The sequence below is a fragment of the Furipterus horrens genome, unplaced genomic scaffold (assembly GCF_987537825.1).
Source record: "Furipterus horrens unplaced genomic scaffold, mFurHor1.1.pri manual_scaffold_7, whole genome shotgun sequence".
Taxonomy (NCBI): domain Eukaryota; kingdom Metazoa; phylum Chordata; class Mammalia; order Chiroptera; family Furipteridae; genus Furipterus; species Furipterus horrens.
Window position 1 is genome coordinate 36,698,990 of NW_028327177.1, and position 26,948 is coordinate 36,725,937.

At 38.4% G+C, this 26,948-nt stretch overlaps 1 protein-coding gene across 1 annotated transcript in view; it reads right to left on the reverse strand.

Moving 5' to 3' along the window:
- SULF1 (sulfatase 1) overlaps nucleotides 1-22,268 on the reverse strand; it is a 153,182-nt gene extending 130,914 nt beyond the window's left edge. Inside the window, exon 1 of the mRNA XM_090283593.1 lies at nucleotides 21,979-22,268. The gene's annotated coding sequence lies outside the window, so the exon portion shown is untranslated. The remainder of the gene's footprint in view (nucleotides 1-21,978) is intronic.
- Between the last annotated feature and the right edge of the window lie 4,680 nt (nucleotides 22,269-26,948).

The window sequence follows — 26,948 nt, forward strand, 5'->3', positions numbered from 1 at the left end:
TAGGTATGGTTTTCAGAAATCATAGACTTCTGGGATGCATTTTCTGGGGGAACTCCTCCACTTTTAAAACAATGCAGTCTATCACAACAGCAGCTCAACAAATGAACAATAGCTTCTCTACTGAATTGTTTTATGACAAGGTATGAAATATCAAACGTGAGCTGTTAGGTACTGAATGTCTTGTGGCTTAGTATTAAAGGGGTCTTACTGACATCTCCCCTGTTATTTTTTGATGAAAGCAATATACTTTAAATTCCATTAGAAGTGGTTGCATCAGCCATGGTGTCATTTAAGAGACTTGGGGTGTGTCTGAACAGTACATACTCTCTAAGGTATACAGAATGTTCAGTGAATTAGAGGAATTTTACCTCCTCCACTAATTTGGAAAAATAAAAACTAATTCAGGTTCTAAAGAGGAATTTTAGCCTCAAGTTCCTGAGGCTGGAGCTTCAGGAATAATAGAGGTCTCACTGCAGTTTAGTAGTTCAAGGATAGGATCTTCCCACACAATGTTCTGCTCAAGTCAGAGACACAAGCTTTACTACAGCTACCGTTTTGGAGTCCCCACTGGTGAGAACTAGGCACTTTACATTCATTCTTACCCTAACAACTGTTCTACAATAGAACTATTTTTATCTTCACTCTACTGATGGAAAAATTGGTCATACAGCTTAGGAAGTGACAGAACTAGGATCTGAAGCTAAATCTGTCTGACTCCATAGTCTGTGATTTTCTCCATTCTCCTGTAAGCTAGAAGCTTGGATAGTATCTCACCTGCTGATTTTCAAACTGGGTTCTGAGGAGCCCTAGGCTTTCAAGGAATTGCTTCAGGAATCTTGGGGTGAGGGGGCAGATAGGGAAGGAGAAAATGTGAAGGGGAGGTCAGGTCAATTGGGCTTAGACCCCATTTATTGGATTCAAACAAAGAAGCTTCATTTCAACCCATTTTATATAGTGACTTTAAAATTTGTTTGAAACAATGGTTTTGCTACTAAAAAATATTTTAAAACTCTTGATCTAGTTTAATTTCCTCATGTGAAAAGGTACAGAACTTGGGGTTCAGGGAGACTAAATGTCCTACCCAAGGCTTTGTAACAGGTCCAGCATTAACTTCAGATATCCAGGGTCTGCCGGAAACTATTGGCCTCTCCATGTCATTTCTCCTCACTTGTTAAATCCCATGGAAAGTGACAAGAGTCTGACCTGGCTGTGACAGTAAGCTACTTGAACAATGAGAGGCAGGAAAACCTTTATTTCAGCAAGCTAGACCATTTTTTGGCCCTTGGCTAAAAGTCTGAAGTTGGTCAACATTCACCTTGTGACAAATTAAAATTAGGTGAAGAGGTAAATATGCAATTTATCTGGATGACTTAGGTCTCTCTTCCTGTTTTCATTAATGTACAAAGCAAGTAGCAAAGGATACATCTGCACAATCATCTAGCTAATGATATATATAGGCTTGGCCTGCAAGTATTGCTACAAACCTTCTTAATTCCCCAGGTTTATCAATCCAGTCAAAAGCACCTCTTTTTCACATGAGACTCAACAGGTATGCAAAGGCATTACTCTCAGAGGTCAGGTATAGCCAAGTAACATGAACATTGTATACGCCAATGTAGCTTGTATGAATGACAAGCCTGTAAGGCCTAAGATTTCATGGGCTGCCTGAACACCTTTGAGTTTCACAGGGTCCCACAGGCCTGTGAGTTCCCCTACTTTTACCTGATAACCTCACACCCCTAGTGGAAGTCTCCCCACCTAGCTAGTTCCTCTACACCCGGTCCTCAACAAAACAGGTGTCACTTCCCTGACAACCCAAAGTTATTGAAACTAGCTACTCACACCCTTCCCTCCAAACGAGTACACCTCACCCTCTTGTTACTACAAAGCCTGCCCCCAGGAGCTTTTTCCTGCTCACTGTTTCAGAAGTCCTCCTCTGTGTGCCCCTACATGGCATGTAGTGTCCTTCTTCCTTAGCTGGTAGTATAGGTGACTAATAAACTGCTATTTATCCCTTGTGTCCAGTATCACATGTCCTATGTTTGATCATCTTAGAACCAAAGAACAAGCCTCCTTTTCTTATCAAAGAGATGACCAGGAGGTGAAAAGAACAATGACCAGACATTACTACTACTACTAAGTGGAATTTTCAGAGAATTAGTATCAAATAGCACATCCTTTGGAGTTGTGCTGTCAAACTATTTGCAAATAGAAGTGAATTATAACTGAAATTATATCAGCTGGAAGTTTTATTAATTTCAAGGCCCCTGAGTTTTCCCATCTGCTCTTTTTAATTTTTATCACGCTCACCTGGAGATTTCTGGGACTGAAGCATTGTTCTCTTTTATGAGATGGCTTATCTAGTCCTGCCTAAAGGCAAAGGAATAAAAAGTTGACCCTTCGATTCCTGTCACTTAAATCTTTACAAACTACATTCTTTCAGCAGAAAGAATTTTTCTCATCTCCACAGACAAGAGATTATAATAAACAGATCTTTTTTTTCCATCTGAAACATCCTAATATTGATATATTTTCAAATTCTCAGCCCTAGGAACAAAGCTTTAGATGTAATTTCTTTTCCTACTCCTGAGAGTTACAATAAGAAGGTCATGTTTGTACTAGATTCTGGTTTTAAGTTAATCTTCCTTTCTCCTCAGTATTTCTATAGAATCCAGGCACTTCATTATTTAGTAATTTCCAAATATTAAATGCTTGTCATTCTTGAACAATGACCTAATCTTCCCTTAATGAGAGGAGAAACTAAGTTGTGGAATTTGTAAATCATTGCCGGGACGTACATCACTTGAAAAGTTGTGGCTAACCATTGAATCACTTTTCTCCACATATTCTTAGACTACAAAAAACTGTAAATTTTTTCATAAGCAGCATGTATGGCAACCTCCAACCCCTAGAAACTATAAATTACAAGCTCATTTGCATTCTGCTTTATGAGAGAAGCTTTATGGAGTAAAAATCTATATTCAAACTCCACAACCAACCTCAACATCAAGGCCATGCCATAGTAACTTCTCTTTTCTGGACTGTGCCTCATACAGATCAAAATATATTCTTGGTTCAGCTGAACAAGGGTTCATTTAAACATCTGTTGCCCATCAAATGTCTATTTTAGGAGTGGGCAATTCTTTTTCAGATAGATTCTGTTTGGAAGGTCTATGGCAGCAAATAGTTCTTATTAAATTTCACGACATTTTACCAATATATATAGTGCTCGCTTTTATGTGATTATAGGATCCAAGCAAAACCCTGCACCCCCACTTCAAAGGATTCTTCACTTGACTAATTCTAAAGAGTAAATTGATTTTCTCATCATTTGTTGTGTTTGACAATAGAAAGGCTGACGCAGCAACATGGCTAAAATGACAGCTCATTTCCATTCAAGGGGAAGGAATTTGTGTTAATATTCTTAATGACGGCATCTTTATGAGAAATGTGAAATCGTTTATCCTTAGCAATAACCTGGCTAAGATTAAAAAGTAGTTGGTGCTCAAGAACGGAAGTCATCTGTCAGGAAAAATTCTTTAGACTGATGCAAATTAACTGAATAAATTGGCTTCCTAATTATGGTGTGGATATTCAAATTTGTTAAAATCAGTTTGAACTGAAGAAGAATTTGGAAAGGATATTTCAAGAAGTGAGCTGACATTCTGTTGAAGGAAAAGATAACACTTTTTCTTGGTAAATTCCTTTCACATTTCCTAAGAATTTCTGGAAATGATTTAAGAAGCAAGGGCATGTAAATCGACGGAAAAACACATTAAGCGTGCGTTATGTCTTGCTTGCTTGGAGCAGTAGTACTAATGCCTAACCAAAAACACTGAGCAGCACATTCGTTGTGATGCCCTAGATTCTCAATAACAAATAATGTTTCCATGGGGGTTTGTTTAACCCTCTCAGGGGTGGTTTGGGTCTGAGCACAGGGGACAAGTCTAAGAGAGACGAGCACGTAGGCCAGCTTTTCACAAGCAACGTACAGACCAGTCTGTGTTCTGGAGCAGTTGTTCTACTTAATAGGCACCACGTTGCACATCAGTTAACACGTTTTTATTGGAATCTCAGTCTTCTCCTGCTCGCCAGCTTCACAGCAAACATTCATTTAGCTCTTTACCCCAAAGCCTCATAAATTGTGAGAAGAAGCACTTTACCAGCTTTGGAAATTAATTAATCTGGAAAAAAAAAGGTGTGAATTACAGGAAAATGTAAACTGCCTCCATGTCATTAATGACTGGATTTTACTGTTTAGCATTTACACAGACCTTTCTTTTGAGAGATGACATTGGTTTTTGTAGAAAAACGGAGTTGGGTTCAAATCCTAGCTCCACTGGTGTGTGATTGTTTTTAGTTAGTTTCATTGCATATAACTAGAATGACTAGAAGAGAAATAACAAAGTCAGAAAGTGAATAGCAGTGTCCAGTGTGTGGTGGGTACTCAAGTGACATTCAGTTTCTCTTTCCTTCCTTGAACAGCTTTTGGTTATTCACGTCCTAAGCACTAGTTCAGGAGTAGTTGCCCCGAGTGAGTAAAACGCGTTATTCCTTTTTTTCAGTAAGCATTAGCTGAAGGGTACTCCTGACAACAGTTGCTGAGGTCTCTCTGTGTGAATATAAATATTAAATGACATACAAGAAAAATAATAGGGATCTTTTAAAAAAGATGGTGATTGGAAATAATTAACAATACAACCTGAATGCTATTGTTGTGACTTTAGCCCTGGGGGCAGGCTGTTATTCATGGAATCAGGTGAACTCAAGGTGTTAGGGTTGTTTTAGAAACCCAAAGAAAGCTTTCACTAGAAAACTTTAGTGAAAAACTTAAGAGACATAGAAATAATGAACAGAGGGAATATCATCCAAGGAATTTGGTGTGTCCTGAATCCAGTTTGTTCCCACCAGCCTTTTTGTGAGCAGGTGGAGGAATACATTGCAAATGGACAAGCAAATAACCCAGAGAAGGGGAGCAGGGGCGATAGGTAAGAGCACAGAGAAAACGAAGAGAAAGCAGAAGGTATGGGGGTGGGGCCCCGGACATAGCTAACTGCAGAGGTTGCACTGTCTGAGACTGCTAGAGGATATGCTGAGACCGAGACAGGAAAAAGCCTCGTGCTGCAGAATCTGCAAGTAACCTTGACTGTGGCTGGCAGGTGCATTAGTCAGAAGAACCAGAGGCTAAGAGCCCGGGACTGAGGCAAGGGTGATGGACAGCAATAGGGTGATAACGGGCAGTGCCTGAAAGGAATTGCTTTAATGCTTTAAAGCAGTGCCAAGCTGAGTAACCTGAGACTGATGTGTGATTGACTTCCATGAATGCAGGTTTTACCCTGAAATTCCCTTACTTTGCAGTAAGATTAAGCTGTGCACTTCAGGTGTCTGCCGTGCTGGAATGCATGGGGCAGGGCAGAGGCGGTATTACAAATGGAGGAAGGAGGTAGTGAATGCGGTCCTGTCACCTCACCTAACCATTCTAGTCTGAAAAACGTAGATGAATAAATATTATCAGAAACGGGAGAGGGAAGAAATCATAAAACGGATGGCTGGAAGCCTGGGTTGGATGAAAAGAGGTGGGAAAGGATATCTCGTGTATCCTGCCACTTGTCTTGATCTCATGTCTTTCTGGACTGGTCCCTTCCTGCATCACTGCTCAGTGGGCACCTTAGAAAGCCAGCTGTGTCCACCTCTTTTTATCCAAACTGGTTGTGGCAAGGGGAAAAATCATGAAGTCCTACCAGTCGTGAGACTGAGTATCAAATTTGTCATGTAGACCAGAGGTTATAATCTCAAAGAGGTTATCCAGGCAGTCAGATTATTGACAGAGCACTCTAACTTTCCAATGGATGGCTTAAAAATAAAAATAAAAAAGATTTAAAAACCCACTAAATTGTTTTCTTTTATTTATATTTTCTGTCTTTGAAACAGTGCTTTGTTAAAAAGCTGAGGTTTGGTGAACTAAACCAACTTAATTTTTAAGTGTTGTTTAGATCGTGACATCTTAAAAACTTTTAAATAGGGAACTGCAAACATCTCCCATTCATTTAACAAACATTTATTGAATGCTTAATGTGTGCAAATAAGATGTGGCACCTGCTTTTTCACACATGTTTTCCCTACGAACTATACTCCTCGAAAGACTTCTGTTAATCCCAGAATTCAAAAACTATTGAATATGTGGGAAAGAAATTGGTTAAACTGTTAATTGAGCTTAAAGGGGAAAAAAACAAAACAAAACAGGAAAAAAGTGGAATAAGGCTATTTAATTAATGCTAAGGGTCCTGGAGTTGTCCAGGTCCTGCCTTGGCCTCTATAGTCAATCACAGCAATTAAGTTGGTCCTGCTCTCAGAACTTGTTTCCTTGTTTGTGTGATAGGGACCATGAGAATTCCATGTCACATAGATATTGAAAAATTTAAATTAGATAATGTATATAAAGCACTCATTTCCACACTGTAGGTAGGTACTTAATAAACCTTAGCTGTTACATATAATATTAGTAAATAAAATATAGGCATCTTTCTCAGTCATTTTGTTTTGTTCTTCAAGAGATTTTTTTTTATTGCTAAATACAACATGAGCCCTAGAGGGTTTAGATATGGCCATCAAGGGGATGAAAAGGCACTGAAATGTCAAGAGGATATATTGGGAAGGGTGCTGGTGCTGGAATTTTAGGACTTGAGTATCTATCTACAGAATGGGGCTCTGCAGTTTGATAACTATGAACAATAATGATACAAATAATCTCCACAGCCTGATGTTTAATCCATAGAGTAGGGGGTCCCTAGCCAATGAATGCATACGTAAGTGGAACAACAAAATCAATGTCTTTCTCTCTCTCTCTCTCCTCCCCCCTCACCTCCCACTTCCTCTGTCTCTAAAAATCAACTTTAAAAAACATTTAATCTGTAGAGTGGGTCCAATGATAATGTCTGTGCTATCTACTTCATTTAAAGCATGATGAGGATCAAATAAAATAGGTTGAAAAATGATTTGCAATGGACCTGACTGCTGTGGTTGGCTCAGTGGGTTGGGTGTTATTTCACAGACTGAAAGGTCGCCAGTTTGATTCCTGGTCAGGGCACATGGCTGGCCTGCCAGAGGCAACTGATCGATGTTTCTCTCACAGACACTGATATTTCTATCCCTCTCTTTCTTTCTTTCTTCCCTCTCCCTAAAAATAAATAAACAAAATCTTAAAAATGATTTGCAATAGTAATATAATATATAAATACATCTTATAGTTAAATAATAATTATGATTTTTACCTGGGCTATGGATTGATTATTGATGACTGATTGGCAAAAGGTGTGATTATGGTTTATAAATACTTTTAAGTGGAAATTACTTTTCAGTTTATACAGAAATGGATTACAGGTTTGGAGGAAATGTTCTGAAATAGAAGACCTGGATTCTGGTTAACTTTGTCTCTAATCAGCTCTATTAGAATATGCAAATCATTTAACTCCCCTGTGTCTCAGTATCCTTTTTTTAAAAATGTATTTGAAAATAATTACAAAACACCTTTGAGGTTTGGAGGATTGAGCTAACCTATAGAAAAGTTGCAAGAATAACAGAAAAAACACTTAAATACCAGTTACTCAGATTCATTATGTTTTTACACTTCTAAATATTTTTCAGTGTGTATTAATTTAAAAATGTCCCTGTTTCTTATTCTTAAAAGGGGCGCATGTACTTAGTTATGTGACATGCTCCACAGGGTTGTCAAAATCAAATGTTTGAAAGCACTTTGGAAAGTATATATAGATTGTTATATAAAATTAAAGGCTGTTGGATTCATAAGAAGAGTCAAGTTAAATACAACTTTAGAGGATTTACAAATTACTGTAGTAGGTTAAAAACTAAGAAAGTCCATTGTCTCTGTGTAACAAGATTAGAGCTACTTAAAGAGTCCCTGTGATGAGTGAAGAAAAAATCAGGAAAGTTGTTTTCCCACTCTGTGTCTTACCTTTTGATCTATGTTTCCCCTGCCAGGATTTACATCTTTTTTTGTTCTGCTTTTTACTTTAACAGTTGACCATTTTATGTAGTATTGTGGGTGGAAGTTTTGAGCATGTTTGAGAGAAGGTTATAGAAACCCAAGGGCAGCTGCTACTCAATGGCAGAACACTAGAGTTGTGAAGAGTTTAGTAGGAGCTCAGCTTCATTTCTGCTGGTCCTCCCTTTGAGTAGTTCTGCTTTACTTTCATTTAAGACAACAATTGAGATATACATAGGAAATAGGAAAGCGTGTTTTACAAGGTGTGCAGTGCAGAGGCTTAACTGAAAATAGTATGAACAAAGTGTTCTTATGGACCAAAGATGTAATTTTTTATGGAATCCTTTTTTCATCATTCACTGTAATAAGTTTACCTGTATGACAAACAGATAATAATTCTGTCACATTATCTTCACATTCTCAACAGAGTCCTTCCCTTTCATCAGAAGACATAATACTATTATTCATGATTTCAGTCTAATTCTAACCAGATTTTCAATCACATTCTACAGTGGATTGAAATATGACCAATAACCTAAAAAATATGAATAAAAATTCTGTTTTTCCTGAGACATATTTCTTTCATTTCTATGGCAATCATAATGGTTTCATTTAGACAGTTACAACAACAAAAATCTAGAACATGTTTTTTTTAAAACAACTAGTTTTCAGATAGTCAAAACTATACTTAAGTAGTCTAAATTAACCTTTTATTTTGAATTCTTAAATTGTTATGCTTTATAGTACAAAGTGAAAATGTAAGTGAATGGCTATGAAATACATTTACAATCCAATCATGATTGATTTTACTTCATTGACAAATAAGTTTTAAACATAAATTATACAGATACATAATGGCATATATATTCGTATAATATACTAAGCTACAAAGAATATCGCTCATATTTCTCTTGGGACAATTCTCGAACTTGAGGAAGTATTTCAAGTGTTTCTCAACGAGGTGACATTACTGAGAAGCAGCTGAACCGTTCTTACATAAGAGGTTTCCCTGCTATTGAGAAGATATGATATATTTTGAATCACTTGAAGCACGGGGCAGTGAAGTAGGAGTTCAAAGATATCAGTTCTAATGCTGATTGCTCCACTCACTAGCTCTTCAGACTCAGGCTCATCCTCACTGATGTGCAGAAGTGGTATATGAATCATGGTTAATACTGTCATCATGACTTGGGCAACACTATTTTGACATGCATTAAAAAAATGCCTTTACAAAGAAGGTCCTCTGTAATAAAGCTACATATCTTCAGATCATCCATAGCAACAGTGCTTGGGTATTTGTGTTAGACTGGATTTTCTGCAAGGGCTCCATATGAACAATAAGTGCTTTTTCTGGTATTTGTTTCAATCCCAAGAATTCTCTATAGTACCTAATTATTCATCCTAGCACTCAGCACGAGGGTCCATGGTCACAAAGAGAGCTGGGTTCATACCTTCAAGTTCTTGTTAGGTTTTAAGTAAAACTGACACATGAACTCTCTTTAGCCCTGGTAGAATTTCACTGATTTGCACTTTTTAATAAAGTTTAGCTTATAGAACTCTCTCCGGTGAGAATGAGTTTTATGATTTTAGGCAGGTCTCTGAACACTCCCAAGGCCTCAGTTTCCTCAGATGTAAAAAAAAGGAATTTTACTTATATGATCTCAAAGGTATACCATTAACATTCTATGTTTCTATGGTATCTTACATGCCTTTCCTGAAAAATCATCCCTAATTCCAAATTATTTAAGTAAACTATAAGAAATAAGATCCAGAAGCTTTGATAGAATGTGTGAATTTCCTTTTTCTCCTAAGTAATTTAAAGCCTTTCATTTTATTGACTAATTGTTCTACAAATGAGAGTGTGAGTCCCAGACAAAAGAATTTTTTACAATCAAACCCCACAACAAAATTATTATTTACTATTAAGTTTATAAGGCATTTAATTTTTGTTATGCAGCAGACAGTGAATATATTCTTTCAGGCGAGACAAGTATAGAATCTGGCAGTATCTCTGAAATGCTGGTGTAGTCACAAATTTACAGGTCCTTAAAAACAGAATTGTCACACTCTCCTCTGTTCAGCTCTCAGGAGAAATTAATTGATAACATAGAGTCCTGAGTGGCTGGCATGTGAATGACACCCAGCTATACTATTTCACATCTAATCAAGGAAGATGGGAATTCTAGTTGGCTTATGGTCTGTCTGAATCTGTTGGAATCCAGCTGGCTCAGATTCAGCCATGAAGAGTGATGTGGATAGAAGATGAAAAAAATTTAAGTCAGAGAACCAGTGCATGAGATAGTGCTTTCCACATTGTCATAAGAATTGCTTGGTATTTCCATGGATTTGTTGATGATTAGTTTCCTAAAATTTCTTAATGACTAAAATGCTCTTTTCTATCCCATTGGCCCTTAAATATCTGTGAAGAATAGGAATAAATGCAAATTGTATCTAATTAAGAGTTAAATTTATATGACAAGATTTTAAGTGGTGAAAGAGCACCTAGGAGAAGGACACTATTTTTTTTATTTTGGTTTTTCAATTACAGTTGTTCCCTTTTCCCCTAATTTCTCTCCCCCACCCAACCCACCCCCTCTCCCGCAATCATATCCCTCCCCGTTGTCCATGTCCATGAGTCATTTATACAGGTTCTTTGACTAAACCCTTCCCTTACTTATCCCCCTTCTCTCCCTCTCCGAGAAGGACACTATTGACGGTTGGAATAGCTAGGGAAATAAAGTTCCATTAAGGTAATGGAGGCAATTTTTCTTTAAGGATGGGTGAAATTTGGACATTCAGAACCACGATGGGAGGGCAGTCCAGCCCTTTTAGAAAACAGTGTGAGCAAATGCTTAGCAGTATGAGTATAAGTGAGCGATGTCGATTTTAGAGATGCTGGGCCAGCTTAGCAAAGCACAGACAGAAGGAGCATAGAGGAGATGGGGTGGTTAAAATGTGAAAGGTTATGTAGGTTCTTAAGTGCCGTTATTTTAGTTAGGCTGCATGCTGTAGGAAATTGAAAGACGACTGTTTTAGAGTAATAGAATGATAGCATGCAACAATGCTGAAGGAAGAGAAGTTTAACGGGGCTATGTAAGAAAGAGATAAAGTATAAAGCTCAATTTAGAAACATGAGTGATGCAGAATGATTAAAGTCCTTCCCCTCTACCCTCATGCTTTTTAGTCTTATGGGGATGTTGTATTTATTTAGGCTTTTCCTCGGGAAAGTAGAGGAGAATAATGTAATCTAGATGGAGGGAACAGCAAAGTAAAGGCAAAGAGGTTGGTGGATGGCATGTTCCCAAAAGGTTAATTAATTCACTCCGTATCACACTATTAATGGCAGCCAAGTTCTAGAATCTAGGTTTCCAATGTTTTTTCACTGTACCACCCTGCCTCTCTTTCCTAACTATCACACAACTCCCATTATTCAGCAAAATTTATTTTATTGCTAGTAACACTTCAATTTAAAGTTTTCCCAGCATGAAATATGATTTGCCTGAAACCAAAGAGGCAGTCCCATGGGTGTCCTAAGCTTCCAAAGGGGTTGTGACAGTGGCAGAAGCAATTGCAGGAACACCTCCCATTTCACGTCTGAGACAACTGTGGTGGTGGGCCAGAACAGCACATCAATGGATTGTTGGTTTTTGGAGCAAAATGGCCAATGAGAGTAATAATTACTATACATGACGAATAGAGCTTACTTTCTCTGTCTTTTTTTTTTTTTTTGTCCCTATACTTGTGTCAAAAAAGCGACTCTGACAGAACATGTTTGACTCCATTGATATTCTTTATTTCATCCTTCCTGTCCACTGATTTTTCTTTTTTGTTTTTACACTTTGTTTTTACCCTTCTCCAATTCAAGAAGGACCTCTGAGACAAGTCTAGATGCTGAATATGTATGAGTACTTAGACAAGTCTGAAATTAAGCAGTTCAGGAATATTAGCTCATGTTCTACAGCCTAATCTCCACGTGAGCACATTAGGCCATTTAACCTAAGTGAGTACCAGATGAAGGGATTTGATCTAGTACTAAGCTCAACACTAAGCCCAACTTTTGTGCTCATTTCAAATTATGTTCATTGACCTAATTTATGCATAATAGTCACTATCTTTCCCCCATTAGTTCCTTGAATTGGATATCTTAAGAATTACCAGTTAAGGGGCCCTGGCTGGGTAGCTCAGTTGGTTAGAGCATCGTCCCAATATGCCAAGGTTGTGGGCTCTATCCCCAGTCAGGACACTTAGAAGAATCGACCAAAGAATGCATAAATAGTGGAACAAAAAAAATAGATGTTTCTCTTTCTCCTTTCCTTTTGCTCTAAAATAAATAAAATTAAAAAAAAATAAAGAACTACCAGTTCAGTCATTAGTCATTAGTAGCTCCCAAATATAAACTGATTCTCACCAATTAGACTTTCTCCTGTGGCAATCCTGAATGAGAACTAGATTATTGGTACTAATATTGTACTTACGCAGGCATCTCTCCCATAGGAACCAGGGATCACGGTTCAGAAACCTCAGTTGAGTATAACAAATCATGCCAAAGTCTTCATTAAAAAATTGAATGGAACCCAAGTCTTTTTTGAGGAACTGAAATGCTGTCAAGTCTCCACAGGTCAATGCTATTTCCACAAATTTCTAGAAGCAGGACTACATTTTTATTCCAAATGTTGCTGAGTCAAGCAGGGTGTTCTTTCAATTATGCTGCCCCTAAGAGTTTGAAATGACAAATACAGCCTTTGATTTCTAATAAAATGTATAAGGATGTGAATAAGACATGGCTTTCCAATTTTGAAGAAGATCTTAAAATGGAGTGTGGCTGAAGGAAATAAAAGAATAGGACCAAGCAAGATGGAATAGAAAGAAAAGAGGGAGTTGGGGGGAGACCTTTTTCAAAGCTTAAAATTAGGAATGATTTGTCTTTGTAGTGAGTGAAAAGGGGAGTGCCTATATCATATATAAAATAAGTTATTCATATATTTGGCAAATGGATGTCAACCCATCTCTGCCAAAGTAGAAGTTGAAAGTTTAGGAGCAGAAACAACTGAAATATTTCATCTCTTCTTGCTTCTACAGTCTCTTTAAAGTATATACCCCTTTCTACCACCAACATTTTCTTAATTGAAAGAAGAGAATGGTAGGTATTTTGCAGAAGTATTTTCTTGTTCTGACTTGAAAATTCATTACTTTCCCAAAGTTTTAAAAACACTAGAATTATCTGGTCAACTATTTTCTTAATCTGATAAAATATATATATTTTTAACCTAAGGAGGAATATGTCATTGAAAAAAATCACAATTGTGTATTCTAATGTCCATTGATTATCAGAAAACTAGATTTTATCTGTTTAAATTATATTATTAAACATTTATATATACACATATTTACCATGTTTGCATTAGAAACATCCCAAGCATAGGTGGTAATTTACAGATAACAGATCAAGATTTGTTCCATAATGGCTATTGTCACTTTGGAAATTTATGGTGTTGCAAAATAAAATTCTGCACCCATTTTCCTTAGGTGGTGTCACCATTCCCGTTTCTTGGACTTGATGTCAGTGTCTCTAAGTCAGTTGTCTTGTCTTTCTTTTATCCTCTATTTGATCAGTCACTAAGTTGTTAATATTGTTATTTACTTCTTCATAATGTTTCTTACATCTATCTTTTTCTCATTCTCAATGTCATCAGTGAGACTAGGCAACTTCTTTTTTAACTTTAAAAAAATTTTGGTACCTTTCTATGTCTATGTCTATGTCTATGTCTTATGTCTATGTCTTATGTCTATATGTTTATGTCTATGTCTATGTTTTATGTCTATGTCTATATGTCTATGTCTATGCCTATGTCTATGTCTGTGTCTGTGTCTCCCTCCATTCCTGAAAACCCTACTACTTAAACTTCCTAAGGTACCTGTTTAACTATAAAGTCCAATCTTTCTACCTGTTGTGTCAGGACTCTAGAATGTGTCTTAATTTAGCTATAATATGCCATGTGTAAAACAGAAAAGGGCACAGAGCAGAGGCGTCAAAGGACCATACACTTTCTCCTCTTCCTCTTTTCTTTCCTTTCTCTTTCTTGTCTTTTAGCACTTCTTGTTTCTCCCAATCCCCTTTCCTTTCTTTCTTTTCCTCTTTGCTCAGTGCCTTCCTTCATTGCATTCCCAAAATGCATCCCTGAGAAGCCTCTAATTTAAAAATACTGTGTTTTTATTTGAAAATTCTGTATTCACTTTAACTCCAAGCCTTAGCTCAAGCGATTCTTTCACCTGGAAAAAAAAATACAGCTATTTGAACACTTACTATGTTCTATGCTCTGTGTTAAGCATATTATTTTTATTATCTCATTTAACCGTTATAACAGCCTTTTGTGATAACCACATATACATTTTATAGAGAAGGAAACTGAGTGGAAAAGAGGGTAAACAATTTGTCCCCACACAGTTTGTAGATGCAGATGAATCACTGCTCTGATACATCTGCTTATGAACGTTGAGTGAAGTCTAGCCCAGCTCAGGTTCCAGCTTCTCCAATAGGGAGCTCTGTTGACATCCCTTTTACTTAATTAGTACTAATAATTTATATTTAACCACAAAATTCTTTTCAAGGCTACTAAGAATTGTCTTGTTTTCATGTCTTCCCCTCACAACTTAACTAGATATAACTTCAGAGCAAAGATGTGTCCTATATTATTTTATATTCCTTTCTGCACTAGGACCAAAATACACACACAGGAAATTCTCAAATCCACATGGAATAAATGAATTAACACATTGATGGAGCTTTCTTAAACCTGTTCCATTTGGCTCTGATTCTGTTTAGAAGGTACATTATGGTTATTCCTTAGGGTATCAATTCAACTGCTAAAAAGTAATTTAAGCCGTTTGATATTGAGTATATTTCCCCAAGTCTCTTTTACTAAATATAGATGTTATATGTGAAAAAGAATGTGATAACACATGTGAAGCCTCTAGGTGTCTCAAATAAAAAATATTACGTACCCTGTGTGTTTATTCATCTGCTATATTCAGAACACTTTCCTTTCTTTTAGCAACATGAAGCTCTCAGGAGGAAAAACGGAGCATATTGATTTGTAGGGGCCTCTCTTTCCTGGGATGCATTTCTTATACATGAAAGTTAAAAGCTGAAGTTTCAAGAATTTCTGGATGCAATGCGAAGCACATCTGTTTACTAGGACGTTCTATTTAGGGGAAGATTGATTATTGGCAGGTGAGGGTTAACGGGGGAGGCTTTAAACTGGCAGGAAGTCTGTCCAGAGGACATGTTATATTATAGAAAGGTGATTTTGGTGTTAAGCCCTATTAGTGATAGGAGTGTGAAGAAAATATCCACAGGTGCACACTTTAAATTAATTTACCAATAAATGCACAGTCGGCATGCAATTAATCATTTCTCTCCATGACCCTGGGATGTCTTATAAGGGCCTAATATTCAGTTTTATTTTAAATTAATATAGCAGGTGTTGCCTTTGAGCTATACCACCACATTACAAAGTTGGACAATAAACAAAACTCTCTGTAATTCAGATTTCCATTTTGTTTATTAGGGATGTGTTGTTACTGCTAGAAAAATGGGACAATGCATAGATTGGCATGTTTTAGGCCTCTTCCATCAAGTGAATGGATTCAGGGAGATTTTCCTGAGTTCCCGAGAAAAACTTGTTTCGGGCCTTTTCTGTTTTCTGTGACTTTGACAAGTTACATACATTTACTAGGAGCTATATTTGCAGATGGGAAAATGCTGGTTTGGGGTTTCAGTTAGTTGTAGCAACATAACTAGTATCTATCAGCAGCAATTTGTAGTTGAAGGGAAGAGTTGGACAATAGCAACAAAATGATGGAGGTGAAACTAAGGAGAATACAATAAAAGCAAAAATATACAACAGTAGATAAAAATCTACATCAGAGTCAATTGCTTAGGAACAGAAAATTCAAAAATTGCAGTTTTATAATGTGCTTAGTTATATGATAAAACAGGTCTCTTTGTTACTATGGCACTCTTTTCTTACAAAAGTGTCTAGGCTTGCTCATGAGTTTATTATCCAGCTGAAACTCAACATCTTTATGTCACATTCAACCAGAGCCATCTGGGCTCTTCCAAGGTCCTGAACTCCGCTCCCACCATCAGCCACCTAACCTTGTGTGAGAATTTGATTAGCAGTACATGAACTGCGTAGACTAATTTTTGGAGATTTTATGTTTTTTGATGAAGATTTCTCACCCAGAAACACAGTATGTCTGTTCATTTATTGACCATCACAATTTAATATCAACCTCACCCATGACCGCTAAACAGTGACATGTCAAAGTCCCTTAGATTCACATTTTAGAAAACATAGAAATAGTTTCCTACCAATTTGTAGCTATAAAAAAAAATTATATTAGAAAAGGGTTTACCTTTGAAGATAAATGGAGAGCCACATTTTTTTAATTAACAAAGTTGTCATGCGTTATTGTACAGTAGCTCATGGATTACAAATTTTGAGGGCAAAGAGAGGTAGTGTAGGTGCTACAGCTGAAGATGGGTTCTTTGAAAGGTTTATAGTCACAAGAGGGAGGGATCTCTAGAAATACTGCCCTGCCCTTCATCCTAGCAGAGTTCCGTTTCTTCCTGTCCCTTGCCTGGGGCAGGTGCACACCAGATGATCAGGATCAGAAAGAATATCCTTTGATCTAACCCAAGATCATGAAAACTGAAATTGAATGACCAATGTCCAAGGACATATTTGCTTCGTGGCATTCCCTGCTTTGTTTGGTAACTTTTCAGTCAGGTGCCCTTCTGGGGAAAGGCCACAGATTGAAGGCATGCATGTTTGATGGTGGATGCAGAGTTTGGGAACAGACCAGAGCTTGAGCCAATTGCTTTCAGCTTTTTGTTAAGTTTGGTTTGGAGGTGAGGTATGGCAAAGGTCCAAGCCCTTGTTTTGTCTAAATGGTATCTTGCTTTACCAATTACTTCTGGAAGCTTGACCTGACTCTCTACAATGTTTTGCCAAGTTATTATTTCTTTCTAAATAGTGAGCCAGGAGGAAGGAAGAGGAGCACATGACCCTTTGGTGAATTCCACTCCCCGCTGGGGTCCACTGCTCAGTCCTTTGTTTCCCCAGCACTGCGGCCCAGTGCCTGCTCTTTATTACCCTTTCATGTAGGACCCAGGACTCTGCTCCTCCCGCAAAGTGTATTCAACAGTCACCATTGTCTCTACAGATCCATTAACTCAGTTGCTCCAAATCCCTAAATGCCCAAAGCAGACCCCTCCCCCTCTCTCTTTTTCTTTCTCTCCTTTTTTTCTCACTCTCTTTATCTCTCTCTCTCTTCCCCATGCCCCTTCCTTTGGTGGCAGAAGAAAAGGCTAAAGGCACCCATAAAGAGATAAAATTAATGATCTACATAACTGAAGTAAACACATTCATGCCATCTATATCTATATATCTATATGCACCTACTAACCTTCTTTCTCTTCCATTTATTGCACATGCACTGTGCCAGGTGCTTAAAGCATTTTCTGCATAACATCCCCGAGGTAAGTATCCCCATATCCACTTTACAGAGGAGAGAGCTGAGAAGTTAACTCACCGGTCCACAGCCACACAGCTAGTAACAGGTGGTCCCTGGATTAGAAAACCAATCTGTCTAAACCCAAAGACTGTACTTTTCTGCTTCCGAAATCATATTTGAAATTTTATATAATAGAGGGGCTGCTAATAGATGTAATGTCTACCATAGTTATAGGAAACTAAAATAGATAAGGGCTTTTCATATAATACACAAGCTTAATTTGGGCCATAATTTTACATTCTTCTTACGTGTCATTTTTTCCTAAGCGAGTCCAAAACAGCCAACCAAGTTTCATCATTTTTTTTTTCTTTCTTCTCATGGGGAGAGGGCTGTTAGAGGTAGCAAATCACTCTACTTGGGGTAACTAGAGAGAAAAGTGCCTGGGATATTTGAATGTCCCTGTGAGCTTGTCAACACACATTTATGAATGTCTTCTGGGGGGGGGGGACACAAAAGTAGCCCAGGCCAGTCTCTGGTTTAGGAGACTTCACCCTATTTGAGGAGTCAAGGGATAAAAGGCAAAGTAGAAAGCAGGATAAAAAAAACAAGGTGATTGTACTAAGTGCAGCCCATAGATAATTAATGGTCAGCTTCAAGGTAAGGAAAACATTGCTGGGAGATGTAGTAGTCAGGGGAGGCTTCTTGGAGGAGGTGGAACTTAAGCTGAAACTTTGAAGGATGTGTATATGGAATGATGATACTTCTTATACACATAGTCTTATAAACACAGATTGCATGTGATGACAAATTCTCATTTTGCAGAGAACCAGACAGAAAATTAGAGTGGGTTGGGATTGGAGCATAGACCAGGAAGGGGGGACATTGAGCTGGCCACTTCAGCTGCAGGAAAGGGTAGACTGCTATAGGAATTTGGTAGGAGATATGGTCAGAAAGTTGGGACCAAATAGCAGTGGGTCAGTCCATCAGACTGAGAAATTCAAACTTTATCCTGTGGGTACTGCGGGTCCATGTGGGATTTCTCAGCTGGGAGAAGCTTTGATGGAAGAAGTGTTTTCGGAAGTTTAGTCTGTAATGGTGGACAGAAGAGAGAAATGGAGGCAGAGGATTAGTTAGGAGGCTGTTGTAATGAGCTGACTGTGCTAGAGTAGTATCTGTAAGCCAGTTGTGGGAGGCATTTGAAAGGAAAGACTCACTGAATTTGATGACAAGTTAGCTGTGAGGGTAAGAGGGATATCAGAGGGGAAAAAAAGCTAAAAGGCTAATTCCCCTCCTTCCCACATGGAGACAGAATTGAAAATATTTTAAATAAGCAACATATTTCAGGACAAACGTTTCCCCAAAAATATCTTCTTTCAAATACCATTTCCCCTCCATGGATCTCACCTAACCATATGACCATAGACTTAATTTCATATATAAGCCTCTTTTCCCTCAAAGTTAATAATTGTAATAAAAATAAAAACATATTTAGAATCAGCTTCTTAAGAAGTTCAATCCCCTTAAATTTGTTCTATGCTCTCCATACAAAAATATTATACAAGGACAAAAGGCCCAGATGTCTTGACCTGACGCGTTGGTTGGCCCCATACACATGGAAATGGTTGGGGAAAGCTCAATATTCAGTATCAGAAATCCAGTTTATGGACCTTTACAAAATAAACTGTTTTAAATCTAAAACACAAAAGAACCAAGCTCTTATCCATTCCCATATGGATATACAGGTATAATTAAGAGAAAAAATAAGTCAAGTGTCACATTGGCCTCGTCTCTACTGTTACAATGAAAGTGACCACAGCAGTGTCTCTGAGCCACATAAATTTTCTAAGTAAGAAACAGAATAGAATCCCTATTAGTCCTTTGATGAAGGTCCATACTCATAATTTACCTTGAGCTCAGTAACTCCCTGGATTAATGTACTCTAGTTTTCCCTTCCACCATAAAGATGGATTCTGTAACTTAATAAATCCAGCTTTCAGATCACTTTTCGCCTTGAGGATGTGTCCCATTATTGCATGCCACGAGAGCGGGATGCATCAACAGTGCAAATTGAGATCGGCACCCCAGTTATTCTTCACTTCCCTGAGCCGGAGATCCCTGGTGCTTAAACACTTTTACAGCTGTTAGAATACTGATGGGAAATTCATGTGTGTTACCAGCCCAAGTGCTGTCAGGAAGAAACCAAATGTCAAACTGAGGTATGTAGAAGTCACCATAAATATGTCTCTGAATGTTTACCATCTGGAACAGTAGATTCAGAATTTGACAAGAGACTGGGATTGCCCTCTGGGCAACTGTCTTTTAAGCAGACTCAGTTTTGCTCAGTGACTTCATAGTAGGGGGACTTACATGCACCTTTGCCTTCTTAAGGTGTGAATTTATTATTCTTCAACACTTCCTTCCTCGTTTCCATCTTCCTAGTCCTGCTAATAATTGACTTGGGACGGGCGGGGGTGGGGTGAGAGTCTCCCATACTGTCAGAATCCCAGGCAGGCAGCCTGGTGGACAGTCTGTGACATGAGCAACACATGCTTGTGGGGCTCCAGTGGCTAACCAGTGACTAGCCTTTGTCCGATGTCATCACGCCGCATCTCATGGAGAAGCCCATCTGTGAGGAGGAACTTTACTCTCTCCTGAAACATTTCTGCGATAGTGAAAAATGGCATTGCTCGTCAGCACTGCACCTGTGACATGCCATGTGTATAGATCTAAGCCTTACAAAGCATGGGCCAGTGGTTGGCCTTTCTGCCTTTTTAAAAAAAATCCCAGTTCCACTGTAAAGCAAAAATGGAATGACTGGAATTCCAAAAGCTGAAGCTAATGTTAGTCCTATTTTGGTTATGTAATATTGGAAATCGGATAATGTTCAGTCTTAATAACTGCATGTTATTTATGAGGATATTTTCTCACTGAATGTCTAAGACCATAACCAGAGAACATTCTGAATCACTAAAATATTGTTTGAATCATTAAACATACCACCTGTCTTGTTGTAAAAAATGTATATAATGCAACTTGAAACATAACTTTACGGGCATCTTTATTCAGATGAATATAAAAATCACAAAGCACGAGCCATAAATCCTGTTGCACAACCTATTAACCAGCTCCTGTTTCAGAAAAGCTTATATACAGTATTATTCATTGAATCTCTTCACCTGCGGCGAGTGACAATAGTGTTGGGTTTCTCAACCAAATGTGAACGTCCAGTGGGAGCCAGAATCGTGAGCGCCACAGGTATATGAATATTGATGTGGGAAGCCAAGTCGGTTCGGGTGCAAAAGGAGTAACTCACTGACTTAACTAGCCTGAGTAAACATTTGGAAGCTGGAAATTTAATTTTTGATCCCTGTAAAAACAGGGCATCCATTCGAAAGGCCTTTTTACACCGAAGCTAAACATACACCCATTGTTGTATTCAGTTTGATTTCATTTTGGTGGGTGCCTTGGGCAGAGTGGTTCCGTTACGGGCTCCTCACATGTATGATGACAACTCATTTTATGTTGCTCAGGCACCGGATCAACATTAATTTCCAATGACTAATTTATAATTAAAACCTTTTTTATTTTTTTAAAAAAGCGTTTGTTTATAACCAAGCCAGAAAATCTATTTACATTTAATTAACACTTCAGATAGCCTGTTTAAAACCCATAAATGTAGCGACTTTAATGATCCATTACAGAGATGCTGCTTTAGTTTTCAATGACTTGTAAAACTTTCACAAACAGATCTGCAAATGAATTACCGCCCACTGCTCCCCTGCGGCTGCTGAGGGCTGAGTTAAAGAGCATGTTCCTACTTCCTCCTCTTCTGTTTCTCTTCTAGCTCTAAGCATTTTTGTTTTCAAGCTATTCTATCAGCTGCTCAGAGGACCGCCGCTGCCCTTAAGGAGTTTCCAAACTTTGGAGCCCATCTCCAAAATTGTTTAAAAACACTTTGGTCCATTGTAAATCAGACATGATCAACATTGCAAAAATCGGTTAAGAAAGCATTTCATCTCTGCCAGCTACTCAGGAATAGACCCTGGCAAGAATCTTTATAAATGGAGTAGTAAAATGCAACAGTTTGAAAGTGAATTTTAATTTTGAAAGCGAAAATAAAGGCATTCTCGGCCTTACCCATCCTTTTTAAACAATGTCTAGGATGTAACAAAGATGTTAAAGGGTCGAAACACGGCTCCAAAAGGCATTTTCGCAGCTACACCTTCAAGAGCAAGGCAGGAGGAGTGTTAGTTCTACAAAGAGAGCCAAGCACCAAGCGAAATTCACTGTTATCTGTCAGCTGTACAATAGCAGCATTGAGAAGATAGTAATAACTGCCTTTGACAAGTGTGCTGTGCTAGCTAGCATTCCATTCAAACGAGAGAGAGAGAGAGAGAGAGAGAGAGAGAGAGAGAGAGAGAGAGAGAGAGAGAGAGAGATGCATTCTTTGACTTTACCTGGAAAAAAAACCCCTGCTTTTCTTGGGGCTGCAGAAAATGAATCCCTCCTCTTGTTCCACAGGCAAAGTCGTTCTGATGCTTGCAACTCTCACTTGGAGAAGACCACACAGCTCCAGCAAGGCAGCCTTCCTGCTCCTAATCCCCACTCGAACGTGATGACACACACTAACCCCAACCATCTGGTGAAACACGTCCTCAAGCACTCAGCACAGTGGTGTGTCAAGACGGGCTGCCCAATCCAATTGCTGGGGCTGGTGTCTCTCACCGACGGGAGGCTGAGGGCAGGGCTGAAACTGGAGGTCTGAGAACTCCCGGTCAAGTAACCTGAGATTTGCTCAGAGAAAGGACTGCTATAAAAAGAGAAGTGGGAGGTGCTAGGGAGAAGGTGGAGGACATGGATTCTCCTGGTGGCCAGTTGTGCGTTACTTTTCTCAACTCCCTGAGCCCCCGGGGGACGTTTGGGACCCTCGAAGGAGGCACAGAAACACACAAAATATTTTCCTGCCAACCCAGTGACGGCAATCTTCTTCCTCAGCGAGCACTCCCTCCCCGCCCCCGAAATAAAAGATTTATTTTTGACACCCTGATAAAGTGCTAATGTAGGAGCAGTTTGCATTGAAATGTGACATCTACATTTTGAAATCTGAACTGCTACCTTCCTTTGATTAGATGGTTGGTGGCTGCCTCCAGCATTCCTTGGGAGGCAGGGGTGGGAGTGCAGCGCAGAGCAGAAACTTCTCTGTTCCCACATACGGCTTCACTGTTTGCCACAGGCGGAACCTCAGAAACAGTCAATGAAAATCATTTTAGTTTCTACGCGTGCAAAACAGCATGCGCACCCATAGAGAGAGGTGGCTTTTTAAATCACTTGCTGTTTTCACAGACATCTCTTTGTAAAAGCACTTGGTACCAGAGGGCTGCACTCTGTCATTGATTATTTTTATTGGCTTCTAGTTAATTGCACTTATAATGTCCGTATCGCTCAAACAGCTCATTAACAATTTTGCTTTGAAATGTTTTCAGTTTGGGGTCATTTCAATACCTCCTTCTTACGTGCATTTTCTCTCTCTCTTTCTCTCTCTTTTCCTCTCTCTTTCTCTCTCCTCTAAATGGCTTTATAGAACTAATTAATGTGATAGCAGTCTGAACCAGAAAAATGGCTATACTTGTTACACCACTTTTAGGAGATATCTCAAAGTCTACTAATTGCTGCAAATCTCACCTTTTAAAAATTTGATCAGACTTCTAAGGAATTTTGAAAATCAGGAATTTGAAATATTATCAACTCTTTGACCATGTGTGTGAGAAGTCAACAATTAAAATTTTTAGTTTCTTTGAACTGGGAGCGGGACCCTGGATTAAAAGGCCCCAGTTTTAAACCTTCTCAAAGCATTAAAATCTAGACTATGAATAGATAGATATCTAATACTTGGAGCTCCAGTAGCACAAACAGAATTATTTCCATATCCAGCAAAATGGACTTGATTATCATGTTTTTTTTTTTTTTTTTCATGAATTTTTGTGTCTCCTGGTGCCATTTTTTGAAGCACAGGATTAGAGAACTGTAATTTTCAGACAGTGAATTTTTCCTGTCACTGCGTTGTAGGGAAGAAGGAGAGAAAAACAGAATAAGAGGCTGGAGCCTTGATTCATTTAGTCAGTTTCTTTCCAGCAATGATTATGAGGCGTCCGTTTCACAATATGTAGTATATTCATGCAACCACTACAATTAATCAGCTAAATCCAGATACATAATCAACACAGAGACATTCAGCAATGGCACGGAGCACCACGGGGCTAAAACTTCCCTTGGGCACCATAAAATTTTTAATTGTGCCAATTATTGTAAGGTAATTTTTTTCATTAAAATTTATTTTTTATTTTTTTATTTTTTGGTTATTCCAACCAGACTCACGTCTGGAAATCTGGATTACCTCAACTGCATAGATTTTGAAGACCCCGGAGACATTATTAAGGTAGTTTGCATTCTCTTAAACTGGAAATTGAGTTACAAAAGTAAAACCTAAGAAACTGTGAAGGTGTTGAATCATGTTTTATCAACTCTGTTCTTGTAACACACCTTTTAAAAGACATTTCCCAAGTGTCCTCGGCTCTGACCCACATTGTTGTTGAAAGTGCTTTTTAACACACTTTGCTTCTAACTTAATTGTAAATCTTTTCATTAAATCTCAGTCACTACTTCTCTTTGACTGAGAACTTCAGCTATTTGTTCTACTTAAAACATGTTTTTAAAAAGTACAAGTTGAGCAATAGCTACTGCTCACTTGCTATGATCTTAATTCTTCCTCTCTGCAGTGTATATAAACATTACCTTTGTAAAATGAGGCCACAACAGCACTCTTTTTTTTGGTTGATGTTCTGAAATGCTTTTGTTAGGGAAAATCAACTCAAACAAAAACCTGAAGCTGGTGCTGTAGGATAAGGTCCCAGCTCCCCTCTCCCTGTAGCCAGCTTCAGTGCTCAGCAGAGTGTCAGTGTAGAAGTTAAGAATTTTCCATTACCTCCCTTCCTTTCTCCTTGCCATCTGCAAACAGTTTATTTTTCAAGGAAAAAAAAGTGAAATTGATTCTGTCTTGAAAGATCTAAACGTGAAATACAGCGCATTCTAAAAGACGATATTCGGCATTTGAATGTAATGCTTGTTGATCAGGGTGAGGTTGCGTGCGGAAGGAAGAGCTTTAACATGGGAATTAAGTAAGGATACTCCTAAAAATGAAAGATTAATTTAGATAACGCTGATATTGAAAAATAGCCCCTCCTATTCTGTTCCCACCGCTAAAATGTCCCTTTACTTATTAGCGCCAATTAGTTTCCATGGTAACCGACCAACCCTTGTAAACCCGTACTCTGAGCTTCACTGATCTTTGTCTAGACTGAGCTCACCAGCCTTCATCCTCCACAGATGGCATTTAGCGGGGTCTGTATCTACATACATAGCCTATGCACACACATAACTGGCACATAAATGTCCACATCCACTTTATCACTAGTAGAGTGGTGGCCAAGGAGGATGCAAGCGGCATTTAATCCCTAAACTGCCTGTGGTCAACTGCTGCCACACTGATGTCCCCCCTTGGTTATTGTTTCTTCCAGTCTTGTTCTATTATCACCTGTTTGCTGCTTGTAATTTCTTTTCAGGGAAGCCAATACAGTATAATAAAAACCTAATTAAACAGACACACCTATCAACCTTGAAGAAAGTCCTAAACTACCCCTTTTTGTTTAAAGAATCATTAAAGTGAAAAAGAAAAACCACTTGTTTGTCATGCTTGGAAAAAAGAGAACAAAGTCACCATAAAGATTGACCAAGCCAGGGGGCTAATATGAAGATTTAACGCACTTAAGACACCATGGTTCCCCCTTGTGCTGCCCATTGGCCAAGAATCCCGACTTAGAGCAGTAAACAAATGATCAGTGAGGCTGAGAGCACTCCTCTCACTTAGTGGGGAGCGAGGGAACGGGGGTCTGCAGCATCCTGGCTGTCACAGGCGGCCCTGTGCCATGGGTCTGTGGATAGGCGATGCTGCTGAGTCCCCGAAGTTAGTGTGACTAGAGTAGAATCTGCTGTACAGGGAGGATGAACTCAGCAAGGGTGGGCTCTCATAATTTGTGCTGTCTTTACTTTGGATGTAACTCAATTCTATTCAGCGTTATTTTTTAGGTAAACCATGCCTTACTTACAAGAATTGAGAAGATACCAACAGCTTAGAAGCCCATCTTTTGTGATGGCCATGTTTTATCTTGGACAGAGTAAGACCAAATGGTTGCATGAGATTTCTCCTCTTTATGTTACCTTTGCTACCACCAGTTCTCCAACACCTGCTTTGACATAAATAGTAATAGAGAATAAGGTTCCCCTAATTCTGATGAAATACCTTATTCTTAAAATTGTGTCTCAGGTTGACTCTGAAGTTATCTGTGATCTAAGTATTAGTCAAGGAAAAGTTCTGATCACCTATCAGATACCCCATCTGATAGGATGGGAATGCGTGAAGCTTCTTATACAGATGAATTCTTTGATGGTAATGTTCCTTTTGTAGATTTTTGAAAAATTTAAAACAAATGACAAATGTCATCTGAAATTCCATGTTAGAAATATCTATAACAATTAACTCATTGCTATTCATATCATATAGAGTATCTGTAGATGTACAATAAATCTTCTAAATCACTCATGGCTACATACCTTCAGGCATTTACTTATTGTCCTTCACTAAACTTTACTGCTTTTAGTCACATTGAACCAACTACTTCTCAGAAAGAGAGGGGAAATTATTGCTTGTTAGATGAAGTCACGTGCCATGCGACAAGCGTTAGACTTGCTCATATTTCTGATGACTGCATACGTATATGGGAGGTGACGCTGGGGTCAGTGGTCCTCTTCATATGAGATGAATGGTTTTATTACTTAAGTGATGTTCCCTCCAGGAAGCACAAGCCTGAGGATGCTGAAAAGATGTGTGTGACTGTCCTGTAAATAATGATAGGAGGACGAGGTGAGGTGCTAAGGTACGTAGGACAAAACAGTGACCCATAAATAGGGTAATTTAGCGAAAGATACTACATCCAATAGAATATGACAAAAAGGTAGTAAAATTTAAAAAATCTATTTAAAATACATATTTGTAGAAACCAATGTTTGGGGCCTTGGGTATTAGTCCTCATTTGAACAGATAATAAATTTGAGACATACTGTTAGGAAGTATGGATAACAAGTAAGAGAAAAATGTGAATTTTGGTAATAAGAACTGGAGGTTTTGTTTGATTTCCCTAGAGGTGAGGTTGGGGATATTTGAGGTAGAGTATATCTTAAAGCTAATGAGTCAAATAATTATCTTTCACTTGGAATACATATATTTCCCAGTTATGGTAAATAATGTGGAAAAGAAGTAGAAAATTTGATGCAAGAGTGGACATCACTTATGTCCAGGGAGTATGGAAGAATT